Source organism: Bufo gargarizans, chromosome 4 (assembly GCF_014858855.1).
Source record: "Bufo gargarizans isolate SCDJY-AF-19 chromosome 4, ASM1485885v1, whole genome shotgun sequence".
Classification (NCBI taxonomy): Eukaryota; Metazoa; Chordata; class Amphibia; order Anura; family Bufonidae; genus Bufo; species Bufo gargarizans.
In genome coordinates, this window is record NC_058083.1 from 182,652,260 (window position 1) to 182,670,197 (window position 17,938).

A 17,938-nucleotide genomic window follows, 5' to 3' on the forward strand; every position below is an offset into this window, starting at 1 on the left:
CAACAGCTAAAAATATACTAAAAATATACAAAACATCTGATTAAAAATCCATTGAATAAATCTACAACATAACTCATTAGCTGTCTTTCCTCCAAGGAATGAATCACCTCCCTTCCATTTTGGCTTTAGGACTGGGACAATTTTTGCTTTTGCCTTTTAGTTTTTTCCTCCCCGCCTTCCAAGAGCCATATTTGTTTTAACTTTCCATTTATATTAACGTATGAGGTCTTTTCTTCCAAGACAAGTAGTTTTTTGTAACGGCACCATTTAATGTACAATATCTTGTATTAAAAAAGGGAAAACATTCTTTGTGAGGTGAAACTGGAAAAAAAAACATGACATGACAATCTTATTCTGTGGGAAAAAAAACTATTTTCATCACCATATTCTGCAATCCATAACTATTTTTTATATTTCTGTCTACTGTTTGAGGACTTTTTTTCCTTTTTTTTTTTTTTTGCATGATGAGCTGTCATCTATATTGGTATTATTTTGGGGTACATTTGACTTTTTGATCACTTTGTATTCAAATTGAGTGGTGAGGTGGCCAAAACAGCAAATTGGCAATTTTTTTGTGATGGCACATGATAAATATCTTTATATTTAATTTGTTCTGACATTTTTGGAAATCCAATTATGTTTCTTTTTTATTATTTAATTTTATATGTAACATTCAGAAAGGGTGGTGAAATAAATTGGAATAATTTTTTTTGTTTATATTTTTACTGCAATTTTTAGCCCGCTTAGAGGACTTGAATATGTGATCTTGTGACTGATATACCATAGACCAGTGATGGCTAACCTTGGCACTCCAGCTGTGGTAAAACTACAACTCTCCAGATACCCCCCTTGCTTGGCTTCTCTCAGAACTCTTTCAAAATAAATGGAGCATGCTGGGAGTCATAGTTTCACCACAGCTGGAGTGCCATGGTTAGCCATCACTGCCATAGACTATAATAGAATACTGTTGCAGTCTGTGGGTTTCCTATTAAGCCATGCGATATAGAAAACTGCCTGTTTAGCTCTGCCTAACAGGCAGGGAAGAATTCGCAAGGACCCAGACTGCCATGGCTACATGGGGAAGGGGGGGGGGGGGGGTTGTTCTGAGATGTTAAATTACCAGGATTGGAGTTATTTCCAATTCCAGTCATTCCATCCAGGTGTCAGCATATTTTCATAGCTGGCACCCACCACAAATGGATAAAGATCACCTTGTGAGCCCACTCAATGCATCCATCCCACATCTTAGATGTAGAGTTATGCCTGGGTGCAAGAAGGGCTTAAGGACACTAATCTCTTTCCAACCAGCACTGGTTGTTGCTGGGGGGGGAGGCTTTAACCCCTTCCCGACATATGACGTAATTGTACTTGCCGCATTTTGACGTATTATTGCGTCATAGTGATTGGGTGGGCACCAGAGTGGTGCCGCGCCCGATCACTGCAGGGGCCCAGCAGTCCCTGCTTTTACAGCAATACTGGCAGAGGCAGATTAACCCCTTCTATGCCGTGGTCAGTGCTGAGGCGGTTTTGCGGCGGGTGAGGGAGTCCATCGGGTCCCCGCGCTGGTGTGATTTTTTCATAAATAAAAGTGAAATATATTGACTCAAATTTATGACTATCATGAAGTCCAATGTGTCTAGAGAAAACAATCTCTGAATGGCTTGGATTAATACAAGTGTTCCAAAGCTATTAGTGACACATGTCAGATTTGCAAAAAATGGCTTGGGCAGAAGGGCGAAAACTGGCACGGGGTAGAAAGGGTTAAAGATGGCGCCTGCTCACGAGTGCCATCGCCACCAGGTGCTTGCTGCTTTAAACAACAGATATTCAGGACTAACATATGGAACTGATTATAACTTTGATCTAAGAGTGAATAACTGGTTCTACCCATTCGGAATTTGGGCCAAACTTCTCAAAAAGAGAGAGAACATAAGCAAGCAAGCTAGTTAGTTAGTTCTCTTTCTAGAAAGAGGAGATAAAACAGAATGTCTCAAGAGAGGCTTTTCTTACTTGGTTGACTTGCCTTGTGCGGTACTCTTTGGGGTGCTCTTTATCATTAGGTGACACTACTCTTAATTCAGCTGGAATGAGAGAAAAAATTTGCATTCTTTGCTGTTTTGGAAGAAAAGTTAATTTTAATATCTTCCCAAGAAAGCCAAAGATATGCAAATTAGCTTGCCCTGAGAAAAAAATAATATGAAAAGAGGGTATATCCGATTTAATGCTAGAAGAATTACAGGGGTTGTCCAGGGTCAGAGCTGAACCCGGACATACCCAGAATTTTACCCATGCTCCGATGCTCTCCCTTGGGCAAGAGCTTTTTTATTTACAATAAAACACTGCTAGGTGGAAGCTTTCACCCAGCAGTGTGTTCGGTGATGTGCTGATGGTCTGGCTTTAGCGCTGCCCTAGCCGTTTTACAGGCTAGTGCAGTGCTAAAGCCCGCCCATCAGTGCCGGTGATGTTACCAGGCTCACTGCTGGTCGGAAGCCTCCACCTGGCAGTCCTATGGAGAGCCCAGTACGTCACCGGATCTCCTGAAAATGGCTTTGCCCTGCGCAATTTAGTGCAGGGCAAATGAGATCATCGGAGCATGAAATACTCTGATGCTCATCTTAGTAGTGCTGCCTGGGTAAAAATATGGGTATGTTCGGGTTCAGCTCTGAACCCGGACAACCCCTTTAAGATATGCGATTTGCAATATACTCTTTCTAGAAACCAAGAGTAGTGTCGCCAGGTGTGTGCGGCAGCCTCAGTCCTCCTGAATGATTCAAGGCTGCCACACATTAGTTCGAGGGCTCCATAAGAACACAATATAATCCTTAGGCCTCTTTCACATGGGCGTCATGTTTTTTGCCCGGATAAGAGGCGGGTGCGTTGCGGGAAAATGCGCGATTTTTCCGCGCGAGTGCAAAACATTGTCATGCGTTTTGCACTCGCGTGAGAAAAATCGCGCATGTTTGGTACCCAGACCCGAACTTCTTCACAGAAGTTCGGGCTTGGGATTGATGTTTTGAAGATTGTATTATTTTCCCTTATAACATGGTTATAAGGGAAAATAATAGCATTCTGAATACAGAATGCTTAGTATAGTGCTTAGTGCTGGAAGGGTTAAAAATAATAAAAAAGTTAACTCACCTTCTCCTCTTGTTCGCGTAGATGCCGGTCTGTTCTTTAGCTGTGGGCTGAATGACCTGAGGTGATGTCAGATCACATGCTCCAATCACATGGTCCATCACATGGTCCATCAATAGACTGTCACCTAGAACCCATGCGTGAAAATCGCACCGCATCCGCACTTGCTTGCGGATGCATGCGATTTTCACGCAACCCCATTCATTTCTATAGGGCCTGCGTTACGTGAAAAACGCACAAAGAGGAGCATGCTGCCATTTTCACGCAACGCACAAGTGATGCGTGAAAATCACCGCTCGTGTGCACAGTCTCATAGAAATGAATGGGTCAGGATTCAGTGCGGGTGCAGTGCGTTCACCGCCAGATCGCACCCGCACGGAAAACTCACCCGTGTGAAAGGGGCCTTATAGAGTCTAGTGCTAATTGGAGTCTATGAGAGAAGCAGTCTGATTACTTCTTGTTATAGTTCCCTATGGGAGCTGTAAAAATAAATTTATAAATGTTTTTAAAAATATTAAAAAAATACAAAATTCATCCCCCTTACCCCAAAATCAAAATCAAAATCCATAAACAATTAAAAAATAAAGATAATGAGCATTGCCACATGTGAAAACGTCCGTACTAATAAAATATAAAAAATATTTATCCCATACAGCAAAATGGAAAAAAAAACATTGCCGTTCCATAGTTTTTTTTTCATTTCATCTCCAACAAAAACTTAAAAGTGATTAAAAAGTTTTATACACCCCAAAATGGTATCAATAAAAAGTACACATCACCCCACAAAAAAATTAGTCCTCACACAGCTCCATAGACATAACTGCAAAAAAGTTATAGGGATCAAATTGTGGTGACGAAAAGAAAAAAACATTTTTTTTTTTTTTTTTTTTTCAGTATTAAAACGCAAGAAAAACCATACATATGTGGTAATATGGTATCACTATAATCATAGTGACCCGGAGAATGAAAGTAACAGGTCAGTTGGGGAATGCCATAAAAACAAAACCCAGAAAACAGTTGCAGAATTGCATATTGTTTTTTTTTAGATTATGTGCAATATTAAATGGTGGCATTAGAAAGTACAACTTGTCCCACAAAAAACAAACCCTCATATGGCTATGTGAACAGAAAAATAAAAAAACTTATGGCTCTGGGAAGGCAGGTAGTAAAAAACAAAAACGCAAAAAAAAACAAAACAGGGCTGTAAGAGTTAAGGGTACCTGCACACACTGCAGATTTGTGTGCAGAAAATCTGCACCAAATCTGCACAAAAAAGGATAAAAAATCGGCAATATTTATCACGTGTTTAGTGTGTTTTTTGTACAGTTTTGGTGCAGATCTGATATGCTTTTGCCACAAATTTCACCCTTCCATGAAAAAAGGTGCAACAACAATTTATAGGCTTCAGATTTCAAAATCTGCATAGAAGGTAAATTTCCATACCTAAGAAAAAGGACTCTTGCACACGGCCCTATGCCCTCCGTCATCATCATATCATCATCATCATAGATTACAATGATGCTGTGGATGTCGGGCTGCCCGCGGGGCTATTGTCCCTCGCTCATTTGATCTTATGAGTGCAGGACTGACATCCACAGCATCATTGTAACCTATGATGCTGTGCACTCCCATGCACACGATCAATGCCGCTCCAGGACATATGGGCCGCTCACGAACCGTATGTCACGGAGGGCATACGGTCGTGTGCAAGAGGCCAAAAGCAAAGTGTACATGAGATTTCTCTAATCTCATACACTTTGCTGTATTGTATTTTTCTGCAGGCACCCTTAGTTTCTGCATTTTTTTTTTTTTATTGACTTTCATTACTTTCATTCTATGGGTAGGAAGTTGAAACTTGTGTGTTTAGAAGCTTTTTCTATCATCAACAGTCTTCGAGTCTGTAAAGCCAAGCAATATTCTAAGAGGTATAATAGCAATGATGCACATAATACTTCAGTGACAGCAGTGATTTACATAGTTTAGGCTCAGAGCCACTAGGTTAACCGTGCCTGTTCCACATATTTGACAGCATTTGCCCGGTCAGCACTGCTGCATGCCCACTTAGATCTTTCACATTAAGCAGTCCTGTCTCCTCAACTGTCCCTCTTTCCATCCCTCATTTGTTGACTCAAAGAAAGTGGTGGTAAAGGATTCCATAATGAGAATCGGGTTTGTGGTTTGGGATGTAGAAAGTAAAATACAGATGTGAAGGATTTATGTGGACAATTGATATCCCTTGTAAATTTGCACAAACACTGTTACAAAGGAGACAAAGGCGGTGATAAATATCCCCAGGAAATGGAATATTTCCAACGAATACTTGCCACATGTTTCTTGAGAAGTCATGAATGTTAATGGGATTGCATAGAAACTTTATATATATCAATCAGCAATTTAATAAATATAAATGTAAAAAAAATGAATGTAAAAATTCAAAGAAATGAATGTATTTATTTTTTTTCATTTTGGAAGAGGCACAGAAGCAAATACTAATCAAAGCAGGATTTATGAAAAAGCCGTGTGGTCCTGGGACTAGAGCAACAGAACTGCAGGGACAGCACTATGTCCCATATTGTATTACTGTCAAATTTATCTGTGACATTGTACTTGAAATATGTCAGAATTATTATATTTTCTTATATAGAGAAACATATAGGGGGTTAATAAAAAAGAAAGGAAGCAGCTAGCAAACCCTATGAGTATAATCTTAAATGGACCTGTTATCAATGAGTTCTAGTTAGGGATGAGTGAACCCGAACTGCAAAGTTCGGAATCGTACCGAACTTTGTGAGTTTGTGTACCCGGACCCGAACCCAGACTTTTTCACTGAAGTTTGGGTTCGGGTTTGGTATTCGGTTGATTTTATTATTTCCCGTTATAACATGGTTATATCGGAAAATAATAGCATTCTTAAGACAGAATGCAAAACAATATGTCCATTTAGGGGTAAAAAAAAAAAAACTCCCCTCACCCACTTGATTGCACAGCAGCAGCTTCTTCTATCTTCACTGAACAAGACCTGCCAAAAATCCTGCCATGTGCGCGATGACGTCACCGCGCTCTCCAAAATGGTCATGTCATCATGCATATCGCAGGTCCTGTTCAGGGAAGATAGAAGAAGCTGCTGCAGCTGGATGAGGTGAGTTGTTTTTTGTTTGTATTTTTAACCCCTAAATGGCCATATTGTTTTGCATTCTGTCTTAAGAATGCTATTATTTTCTGATATAACCATGTTATACCGAAAAATAATAAAGTGAAGTTTGGGTCCCCATTGGCTTCAATGGGGTTCAGGGTCAAGTTTGGGCCCCAAACCCGAACTTTGACCTGACGTTCGGCCCAACCCGGTGAACCTGAACTTCCTAGTTATAGTACAATCACAGGGCAGGCATCAGTTCTGCACCTTAGATTTCCAGTATGCACACACATTGTTTAGGTTCAGAACAAGTTTTCATGCAGTTTTTTTTGCTACTTTTTTATGCTAACAGTGACTGTGTGCACCGTTTTAGTTGAAAAATGTCTAACTTTTCTTGTCACTCATTGAATTTGGAAAATTATATGAAAACTAGTTTTGAGAGGAGACAAAATAAACTAGAGTAGAAATAGTAAAAAAAGGGGACTTTTTAATACATTTTAGAAATCGTTTCAGCTACCTCCTTCACTAGAAAACCCACAAGTCTAAGTATATGTGGATCAATAAATTTCTGTTTATGGTCTTTTTTTGGAAAGTCTAAATTACAGAATTCTCCAATCATGCTATTTTATAGAGCATTGTAGTAAAAAAACAAAAACATTCAGCTGCCTATGTTAACTGTTTTGCAGTCCTTGGAACATTTTAATAGAATTTTTGTTAAAATTTGTAGCACAAAAAAACTGAATGTCTTACACAGGTGCAGCCTATATTGGGAGAACGCAGGCATTGCTCCACTCACTCTGTGTATTGGTGCTGGTATTCAGTAAAAAATATCTGTTGTACTGCAAAGGCTAAGCTTCCTTCCAGCTTTCTGTACAGCTGCTGCTGAAGATGCTGATTGACCCTGCTAATTATTCTGGGCTGGTTGTTCCAATCCTGTGCCTAAGCTTTAGGTTCCTAGTATTCCAGGTGTGCTTATCTATTTGTCTGCCTGTGTACTGTATCTCTGCCTGTTCATCCACTCAGAACATCTGCTGCCTGCTCTGACTATAGCCTAAATGCTGCATTGATTCATTGCTGCCTGCCCTGACATAACACCAGTTTTAAGGATAACCATGAACTCTGCCTGCCCCGATCTCAACCTGTTTCTTGACTATGCGTATTGCCTGCTTCCTTGGTGCTTTTCAGGAGGAGAAAAGGCTCCATTGTCATGCAAACCAATATTGTATATTGGCAATATACTGTACCTAGTCAAATAAATAAATACTGTATTGTAGATTCACACTGAAGGCATCAAGCTCATCGGGAGAATGCCAAGAGTGTGCAAAGCAGTAATCAAAGCAAAAGGTGGCTACTTTGAAGAACCTAGAATATGACATATTTTCAGTTGTTTCACACTTTTTTGTTATGTATATAATTCCACATGTGTTAATTCATAGTTTTGATGCCTTCATAGTCATGAAAATAAAGAAAACTCTTTGAATGAGAAGGTGTGTCAAAACTTTTGGTCTGTACTGTATATAATTTACAATGTTTGTCCAAGAAAAGAAAACAAAAAAAATCTATTCACTTAAATTACCATGAGCTGCAATTTCAGACACAGCCCATAGACAGTAGGACAGTAGTAGAACTGTTTCTGGAAAATCATATATAACACCTTTCGTTTTACCAAGCCTTTTTGAGCCTTATTTGAAATTTGAGTTAAGAGTTTGTGTGTTAACCCTGCTACATCTGTACAAGGAATAATAGGATTCTGGATACAAATACACAGAACTCACACTATACACCACGCCTTCAATGCAGGAAGCAGGAATATTTAAAGGAAGGCTAACCAATAGGGATGAGTAAACTTGTGTTTCAAGTTAACTTTAGGTCCATGGTAGCAGAATCCATAATGGAATTCTATAACACGAACCTTGTACGCCAAACTTTAACACAAGTTTGCTCACCCCTACTAACCAGTCATGCAATTCTTCCTAAACTGACTAAGATGGGCAGCTGACCCAGGCTAATGGATAAGGCAATACTAGTAGACAGTAGAAGGTGAATCCCTGCTGCTCATAAGAGGTTTTAGTCAGAGTATTCCTTTCCAGCGTAACTCTCCCATGACTTAATGACTTGTTTTTTCCAGAAAACCTGGAAAAACAGCTGACTATAAGCTTGCTGTTCACCTTCTTATTTCTAGTATTCATCATATTTGTTTGTGAAAATACAAAATTTTCATATGAACAGCATGCAATAGAAAGTTTATACAGTATCTAGTAATTCTATATGAAACAAATGTCTGCAGGGCTGTAACTACCTCTGTAGCAGCTACTGTGTGGGATCACTAAGGGTTATAACTCCGTGGTGGGGTTGTATAGTGAGCATGAGCAGTCTTGAAAACCACGGGAGGGGGGTCATTAAAAAAATTCCTATGGGGCCTTTTTTTAATGACTTCAGGTAAGAAAAATAAATAGCGGCACTCACCGTAGTATACACTCCGCAGCTTTATTGAATATTTCAAAGGTTGGACACAGGCACTGCACAAAAGGTCAGGCAAGAGCCGATTCATGCTCCTCGCGCTTTGTCAAGCCTACAATGATCCAGTGTGGGGGTGGGATATACCTCACTTCCTCTACCCCGGTCACATGACCATCACAGGTGAGTAATTAATATGACAATTAAAAACTAACACAGATCCTCAAATCAATATAAGATTATGTATCACAACACACCCACCCATAAAAACAAATTAAATAAAGACAGCAAGATCATTCTTATCATTAAGTCCTAATGTACCCATAGCACGGGTTCTAATAATCCAAGCCGCTTCCCTCTGCAGGAGGAGACGCTTCCAATCCCCTCCTCTTACTGGCATGTGAACCACCTCTACTCCTGCACACTTCAGGACGTGTTTGTCACCTCTGTGTTCTTCATGTACATGGTTGATCAAACGTATCCTGTATTAATAGACTTTTTGTGTTCCCTAAATCTGATATATAGGGGTCTGAAGGTTTTGCCAAAGTCGAATTTTCCACATAGAAAAAAAATTGCATACACCACATATTGCGTTTTACATGATATAACGTTTTTAACAGAATGCTGTACCCCCCTATTATCAGAAATTTGGACTTATACATGAATCTGCACATGGAACACTTTCCAAATGCAAAATTGCCATTAGGGACACATTTTCCTAACCAGTTAATGTCATTGATCTGTAAGTTACTCCTGACAATGGCATTCCCTATAGTCCTACTCCTTCTAAAGCTATTGATGGGGTTCATCATAGTTTTTGCCTTAAGAGAATCATCCTGCACCAGCATCTGCCAGTTATTCGGGATGGATTTCTTAATAAGGGGAACCATCAGCGTATAGTCAAATGTAAATATAGCCCAAGTACATTCCTGACGACTTATGGATTTTGGGAATGCAGTACCAAACCGGTATGATTGGAAACTGCGGGTGCAGTTTCTCCGCAGTGCTATGGGGCAGAAAGCCAAAATCAACGTAACGCCACAACAGGGATCTCAATTGCTTCTGGTATTTCAAAGAAGGGTTGGATACCGCAGTTTCCAATCACACCGGTTTGGTACTGCATTCCTAAAATCCATAAGTCGTTGGTTTATCCCCCAGGACGCCCAATTGTTGCAGGCATCCGGTGTAACGGTCATGTACACACACACACACACAGGGGGGAGGATAGTGACCAGTGCGCTCCACCTGCCTACTTGCCTCACGAGTCCGGATGACAGGGGACCACTGGATGGCAGTCCCTAACTTAGGATACGTACGGGAAGGACAGACAAGACAAATAATGGATAGTAAACGGACCGGGTCAAAAGCAAGAGAACAACGCAGTACAGAGGGATAAGCAAAGATAGGTCAGGAGAAGCCGGGGTCATAAATACCAGGAGAGTCTAGAAGTACCAAAGGAGTCCGCAAAGAATAGTCAGGTGGAAGCTGAGGTCAAAATACCAGGAGGGATGTGCAGTACAGGAGGAGCAGGCAAAGGATCGTCAGGGAACAGGATCAGGTGAGTATACAGGTATCCAACAAACGCCAGGAACCTAAATTAACAGGCAATCTGTGGCCAGCAGGCTGCCTGTATTTATAGTGGGGAGTGAGGGTCATGTGACGTGGTCAGCGTCACATGACCGACAGACCGACCAGTCGAGCACAGAGTGATCAGCTCGGCGCTCAAAGCAGACCTAGGAGCAGGGAGCCTCCCAGCTAGCAAAGCCGTCCTGGGAACGAGGTCAAACACAGATCCTTGCTCCTGAAGCTAAGCAGCAGGTCTGCAGCTGATTGGAGACCGAGTGCACCTTCGGCACCCCGTTCCATCGGGTCTGTGACTGAACCACTATCACAGTTTCTGGATTGGTTGTTTCGTCCACAATTGAAGGTAATACCTTTTTTACTTGGAGGATACCGGCGACTTATTGGAGGCTTTGAGAGATGTTAAGGGCAAGATGGATACTTGTTTGCATCCATAGATGTTGAAAGCCTATACACTAGAATTCCTCAGGAACTGGGGGTGTGATGTATCCGCAGTGCTATGGAGAGAGCGGGTGGTAGTAAGGATTATAATGACTTTGCTGTGCAAGCCCTGAGATTTATTCTTACACACAATGCCTTTACTTTTGGTTATAAGTGGTATCACCAAGTATCAGGAACACCTGTCTCATGCACCTTTGCCAATCTATTTCTAGCAACCTTTGAAGAAAAATTTGTGTTTACAAATGATAATCCGTTTGTCCAATACATCAGGTTATTTCTTAGATATATTGATAACGTGTTTATAATCTGGACAGGGACAGAGGAGCAGTTTGGTGAATTTGTTGCGTTTTTAAATACCACCAATGACATGAACATGAGTTTCACTAGTCAGATACATCACAGTGAATTGAATTTCTTGGATGTCAAAATAAGCGCTAAAGATGCTGATATTTGCACCAGTGTGTTTAGGAAATTGACCTCCACGAATTCCTTACTGCGGTTTGACAGTTTTCACCCGCCCCATGTCAAAAAGGTAGTTCCTTATGGACAATTCCTCTGTTTGAGAAGAGTGTCAGATGATAATGATTGTGATGCTGGTGCAGGATGATTCTCTTAAGGATAAAACTATGATGAACCCCATCATTAGCTTTAGAAGGAGTAGGACTATAGGGAATGCCATTGTCAGGAGTAACTTACAGATTGATGACGTTGACTGGTTAGGAAAATGTGTCCCTAATGGCAATTTTGCATGTGGAAAGTGTTCCATGTGCAGATTCATGTATAAGGCCAAATTCCTAATAATAGAGGAGGTAAAGCATTCTGTTAAAAGCTTTATATCATGTTAAACGCAATATGTGGTGTGATTTTTTGCCTGTGTGGAAAATTCTACATCGGCAAAACCTTCAGACCCCTATATATCAGATTTAGGGAACACAAAAAGTCTATTGATACAGGAGTAGGAGCCACCGGTTTGATCAACCATGTACATGAAGAACACAGAGGTGACAAACACGTCCTGAAGTGTGCAGGAGTAGAGGTGGTTCACATGCCAGTAAGAGGAGGACTAGAAAGTGTCTCCTCTTGCAGAGGAAAGCGGCTTGGATTATCAGAACCCGTGCTATGGGTCCATTAGGACTTAATGATAAGAATGATCTTGCTGTCTTTGTTTAATTTGTTTTTATGGGTGGGTGTGTTGTGATACATGATCTTATATTGATTTGAGGATCTGTGTTAGTTTTTGTCATATTAATTACTCACCTGTGATGGTCATATGAACAGGGTAGAGGGAGTGAGGTATATCCCACCCCCACACCGGATCATTGTAGGCTTGACAAAGTGCGAGGAGCGTGAATCGGCTGTTGCCTGACCCCTTGTGCAGTGCCTGAGTGTATACTACGGTGAGTGACGCTATTTATTTTTCTTACCTGAAGTTCCTACAAGAGTCTGTGGAGCAGAGCACCACTGATTATTGCAATTTGTCTTGTGCTACTAGGGGTCTATTAGATGGTATACACACCTGGCAGTGTCGGCTGCGTTTTTCTTTATGGACTTTTTTTAATTACGCTCCTGTACTTCATAAACTACTTTACTGTCATAAAGATTGTAATCTAATCTGAACCATTAATGGTACAACCCTTATATGCATCCATTTTACATTCTACCTAAATCTATCTTCTCATGTTACATTTTGAATACGTTTGATTATACTGTAATTCTTTGCATTAAAGAGCACCTACCAGCATGATTAACCCTAATAAAATTATATCTTTCTTTGCTTTTTAGATTCTATTTATGCAATTAGTTTGAGCTGTAGTCCTTGAAATGCTGCATTATTTTTCTATTTTTGCAAATTTTATAGAAAGAAACTCAGATTAATGTATTAAACAGTATTGGTATTAATGATCACATAGTTCGAGCCCCAAGGATCTTTGTTACAGCTACTTCCCAATGCTCAGTACACTCCCCATTCCCAATTGATTGACAGGGAAAGACATTTTGTCTTGCCAGATGTTCTGCCACCTGCGCTATGGCTCACTTGGAGCAGACAACTTCATTCAACCCATAAGCATTCCTCCTGGAAGTGGCGGTGCCGGTGGTGAGATGTCTTGCCTTCTCAATCAACTGGGAGTGGAGAGTGTACTGAGCACATGGACGTAGCTGCCTAGTGCTACAACCAGCCCCTTGGTGCTCCAACTAAGTCATTTGTATAAATAAAAAAGTAATGATATCTTTGCAGTGGTACAAGCTAAAAACAAAAGAAATACATTGTTTTAATTAGCATGATAACCCTACCAGGCAGTATGTCTGGGTTAAAATGTTTGATCATGCTGACAGCCTGAATAATTTTCACTGCACGGAGCAGAATAGTAGTAAGGAGATCTGACAAAAAGAAACTCAGATGAATGTATTAAACAATATTGGTATTAACGATCACATATGCAGTACATCCAAGTTTACAGGAATTGCATGGGCGGATAATTTAACTGACCACTTGACCTAAGTTACATATAAAAAGCATTTCACTCAGCTTTGAGCTTGTAAAAGTCTATCTTCTATAAATCCTGCATCCTTTCCTAAATAATCTTCTGGCAAGGAGCTGTTTGTATTTTTATGCTCCTTTCTCTATCGACGACGCTGCAGGTTTCTGGCCAAACCAACCATACGGTATCATTTTGAATTTTAATGTTCAGCTGTCCAGAACGAAAGAATGAATGTTTGTGGTTCATTCCGGCAAATTTACTTCTGGTGGTTTTGTCTGAACTTTTCCAATCATTCAGTAAGTTGGACAGCAATGATTTCAAATTCATGTCTAATCTCCATACAAAGGGGAAACGGGTTAAATTAAAATGGTTATATTTGTACTTTCTATGGAAATTTTATGATTTGATACTTCTGATAAAATCAAAGAACACTGATTTTATGTTTATAGTTATTTTTTATACCTGGGGAAAGTAGACATTATTTTATAATGGACGCTATTTGCTCTATTATAATGTGTGACCTTGATTCAGTATTGAAAGTTGTGATCTGTAAGCACTTCCATATTAAAGGAACAGGGCACGTAAAACCTAGAACATATGTAGATACTCAGTGCTAAATAGCCATCAAGATTGTTATATGGCTCCTGGGTGATATATAGTATGAGGTGAAAACATGAGGGCTCCATCAAAAAGAACCTCATTATTTTAGGAGAGCGTAACAGCTATAGATCTAAATCCATGTTCCTTTCTGCTGTTCTCATATACATATATATATATATATATATAGATACAGTACGTATTCCATTTATTAAACAGAGGTTATTGTTTAACTTTATATGGAAAACTTTCTCACTGCATGCAAGCCCTATAGTTTTATTGATTTTGCCAAGCAACCAATAAAATGTAGAATCAGTGCAGTCTGGTTTACAAGAAACACAATTTACCGTGGAAATGTATCTTACGGCAGGATATCTTCTAGCCACCAAAAAGTGTAACCACTATTTTTGAATCAGGCACCTGGAAGTTCGGGTTCGACGGGTTCGGCCGAATTTCACAAAAAAATGGTCGAGTTAGGGACCCAAACTTGACCCTGAACCTGAACCCCATTGAACTCAATGGGGATCCGAACTTTGGAGCACTAAAATGGCTCTAAAAAAGTCATGGAAAGGGCTAAAGGGCTGCAAAAGGCAGCACAAGGTGGTTAAGAGCATGGCAAGTGCTCTGCAAACAAATGTGGATAGGGAAATTACTTAAAATAACATAAAATACATTTAAAAAAAAATAGTAATCTTGATCTAGAAGGAGGAGATCCTTATGGAGTAGGAGGTTGAGGAGGCGGTTGATGTGGAGGTGTAGGTGGAAGCGGCGGTGGAGGAGGAAGCCAACACTTGTTTTTTGTTTCGTTTATTATTTTATTTATTTTCTTGTTTCAATTTAGGTAGACCCCAAAACATTGGGAAATATAAAAAATAAAACAAAGAGAAAGTGCGCTGGAGTACAACAATGGCTGGGTGAGGCCGGTATACATGTCTATTCTGCACAAGGTACATACAAGTCCTGTTGGATCCCTGTCTGGTTCATTTTAATGAACGTGAGCTTGTCCACATTAGCTGTGGACAGGCGGCTGCGCTTGTCTGTGATAACCCCCTGCTGCCGTGCTAAACAAACTTTCAGACAATACACTGGCTGCAGGGCAGGCCAGCACCTCCAAGGCATAAAGGGCAAGCTCAGGCCATGTGCCCAATTTGGAGACTCAGAAGTTGAAGGGGGCAGACCCATCAGTCAGTACGTGTAGGCGTGTGCACACATACTGCTCCACCATGTTGCACGTCCCCATGATGTCCACGATCCAATTGGATATTTTCTCTATCAACTTTCGATGTTCTTTTATGCGCCTACCATGGTGATCACGGGTAATGGGGAATCAGGGTTCCATGCTGGAAAGGGAGCCTGACAAAGGTATACCACATCCAAGGGAGTTCAATGGCTGAAATCTGATTGGGTGGAGATGTGGGGCAATTTATTAAAGCGGAAGAATCGAAGGAAAGCAGGAGGCGCGCGGCAATTACCCACTCCCAACTCAGGGATGTAGTGACGATAAATAACAATACAGGATGCTTAAGATGCACTGTTGTTGAGGAAAGGTTGAGACGTATGCATATATATCCATGCATGCCTGCAAACACGTGCGGGCATGTATGGTATATATATGCATACATTAACCACCGCATCATGGGGTGATGTGCGCAGATGTGCCCAGCATCTGCGCACGTCTGCCCATGGTGATCCCCAGGGGCTCATGGTGGCCCTTGTGGGAAATATGTGGTCCCTGGAAGCTGTGCCCCCTTATAATCCCCCTTATATGTGTCCCCTTATAGTTAGTATATATTTCCTGTATGACCGTGTATATATTGGCCCTGTATGGCAAGTGGGGACATATGCATGTCCCCTGTATGTGATGCCCCAGATATATGCGAGGGTGTGTGTATATATAGATATGTGTGTATGTATTTGCACACGTGTCTATGTATATACACTTATGTCAGCATGACAGTATGTATGTGGGCTTATTGCTGCCCATTCCTACCCCCGGTTCAATTCCAACTGTTATCAACAGAGTTGTTTAGAGAAAAACTTGTGCTGATAGCCTGTAGGATAACAGCTGATTAGCATCTAGTCCCCTTTTGTTCAGGCCCAAAGCAATCAGACTCTTTGGCACCATTTGTGAGGGGACCTTCTAACCAGAGACATCAAAAACCACACTATGATGTCACATGCCTGAGGAAGGAGGAGGGGCTGTTTTGGGGCTATAATAACCGAAACCGAACAGAGGTGGGCCCTGTCTTGCAACCAGACTAGATTCAGAGACACATGAGGACTGCTGCCTGAAGGAAGAGAGGCCCATTTGGCCCTGGAGATGGCTGAGTATACACTGGCATGGCATTGTTACCTCCCTTGCAGTGCCAACCATATTCACCCCCCTTATTTCCCTACCACTATCCCACCAACGATTTCTGCCCCTTGTTACCCCTGATTAACCCTACTGTTTAACCTCTTCCCTGCCAGGACCCTGGTGGCCCTGATTCTGTGCCCCTGATGTCCCTAATCCATTAACCCCTTCCCTGCCAGAACCCCAGCTCTCCTGCTGGTATTAACCTCAGCACTCACTGGCAAATAACCCTTGCAGTGCTGAATCTATAGTGTCTGTGGCCTGCACTCGCCCCTGCAGCGCCACTGGTAACCTCTTGTAACCCCGTAGGGACAGTGCAGACTGGTGGGTTATTGTTATACCTGTATGTGTGTATTGTATAGTTAGTTTGTGGGTGGAATTTGGGAACGTGTAGTGTAGTGGAGTACTGTGTATTTAGTGTTGTGTAATTACTGTATTGCGTGCTTGGTGTATTAAATACCGTTATATTTGTACCCTTTGTGTAGTGTATACTTGTTAGCGGTAGTGAGTAAGGCGCATGCAGCTAGTGTAGCGATCAGTGTAAGCATAGCGAAAGTATTGTGTTATTGTTATATAAAGGCATAAATAGGCGGAGTCTTCACTAGACGGTTCCTCCTATTTAGGAATATTAATTATCGATATTCGCATAATATTGGTGATTAATATTCCCCCTTTACAACTGTTATTGGAAAAGGTAATAAAAAATTACAGGGAATGTCACTGCGATATTTTGGATGAGGAAACGTTATACAGGAAAGGCCCTGCTGCCGCTTTGTTGACTCTAGATAACTTCTGCCTGATCACACGTCCCCATGACGTTTATGATCCAATTGCATATCTTCCTTATCAACTTTCGATGTTCTTTTATGTGCCTACCATGGTGATCACGGGTAACGGGGAATCAGGGTTCCATGCCGGAGAGGGAGCCTGAGAAAGGGATATCCCATTCAAGGGAGGTCAATGGCTGAAATCAGATTGGGTGGAGAAGGTGGGTCAAGTTATTAAATTAAAGTCAGCACATGCTCCAGGCAAGGGATGTGCGTCAAACCGGCTAAGCCCAGAGCTGCTACAAGATTTCACCCATTATCGCACACCACCAGGCCGGGCTTGAGACTCACTGGCACCAACCACTACTTGGTCTGTTGTTCAAGGCCCGTCCACAGCTCCTGCGGTGTGTGGGGTTTGTCCCCTAAACAGATACGTTTCAAAACTGCCTGCTGTCGTTTACCCATTGCTGTGCTGAAGTTGGTGGTGAAGGTGTTACGCTGACCGGATGAGGAGACGGTAGAGGATGAGGAAGTGGAGTAGGAGGAGGAAGCAACAGGAGGCAAAGAGAAACGCCCTGCAATCCTTGGTGGTGGAAGGACATGCACCAAACTGCTATCCGCCTCAGGCCCAGCCGCCACTGCATTTACACAGTGTGCTGTTAGGGAGATATAACGTCCCTGACCGTGCTTACTGGTCCACGTATCCGTAGTTATGTGGACCTTGCCACAGATGGCGTTGCGCAGTGCACACCTGATTTTGTCCCCCACTTGGTTGTGCAGGGAAAGGATGGCTTGCTTGGAAAAGTAGTGGCGGCTGGGCACAACCTACTGTGGGACAGCCACCGCCATCAGATTCTTAAAACTGTCCATGTCCACCAGACGGAATGATAGCATTTCAAAGGCAAGGAATTTGGAAATGCTGTCATTCAGGGCCAAGGATCGCTGGTGGGTAGGGGGGTACTTCCTCTTTCGCTCCAGTGTTTGGGAGATAGAC